We start from the raw sequence: 796 nt of genomic DNA, 5'->3' as shown, positions 1-796 counted from the left end.
TGTTATCTGCCACCTCAGCAGTCAGCCGCCACTATGCCCCCTCGAATTGCTCTTGCAAAAGTCACCATGGAACACCATATAGTTAAAATTAGGGGGTCCCTGTGGTCCTTGTCTCAACTAAAATCTTTCTGGTATCTTTAAAGTTTCACCCCTTGTGACCTCGGCTTCCTCCTGCTGCTTGTCCTTCCTCTCAGAATTTTTTGCAGGCCCTGTTTCCTCTCCCTCCCCAGGGAGTTACTCCTCAAGATTCAGCCCCAGCTTTTGGCTTTTCTCCGTGGCGCACATACCCTCTCCTGGGGCAATCCCTTCCCGGCCACGGCCTTCATTTACACCTAGATCACCGCCAGATCTCTGCCCAGGTGGATGTGTTCAGGTCCACTTAGGACCATATAAGATGCCGCGTTCGAGGGTGCCTCGGCTCCTCAAGATTCCCGCACAGTACTGAATAGGTTTGGAGCGATCTCTGCGGCCACCACCTCCAGGCAGCCCTCCCTGGTACCCAATCTGCCCCACCCCAGAGCTTGAGGGAAAATGGGGTCTCGGGGTCAAGGGTCAATAGGGCGGGCCGGGTCCCGGAAGCGGAAGAGCGGCTCACTTCCGGCTCGCAGCGGGCGGCCATGTTGGAGCAGCGGAGGCGGCGCAGAGGTGCGTCCTGGGTCCCCGCGGCGGCGCCGGTAGGTTGGAGCCGCGGGCCTAGCCGCGCCTTGGAGGGGCGGCCGGCGAGGCGGCAGGGCGGCCGGGCCGGCGGCTGACTCTTCCCGGATCCGCGTCTTCCGCCGGCCCGACCCGTAATAAC

At 61.1% G+C, this 796-nt stretch overlaps 1 protein-coding gene across 1 annotated transcript in view; it reads left to right on the top strand.

Annotated features, from left to right (window-relative positions):
* Positions 1 to 592: 592 nt before the first annotated feature.
* The window catches only part of CCDC71 (coiled-coil domain containing 71), a 4,291-nt gene continuing 4,087 nt past the window's right edge, over positions 593 to 796 (top strand). Inside the window, exon 1 of the mRNA XM_008565788.1 lies at positions 593 to 674. The gene's annotated coding sequence lies outside the window, so the exon portion shown is untranslated. The remainder of the gene's footprint in view (positions 675 to 796) is intronic.

This window comes from Galeopterus variegatus, unplaced genomic scaffold, assembly GCF_000696425.1.
Source record: "Galeopterus variegatus unplaced genomic scaffold, G_variegatus-3.0.2 Scaffold203, whole genome shotgun sequence".
NCBI lineage: Eukaryota > Metazoa > Chordata > Mammalia > Dermoptera > Cynocephalidae > Galeopterus > Galeopterus variegatus.
Note: the sequence above shows the minus strand (reverse complement) of the source record. Positions and strands in the feature narration are given on the sequence as shown.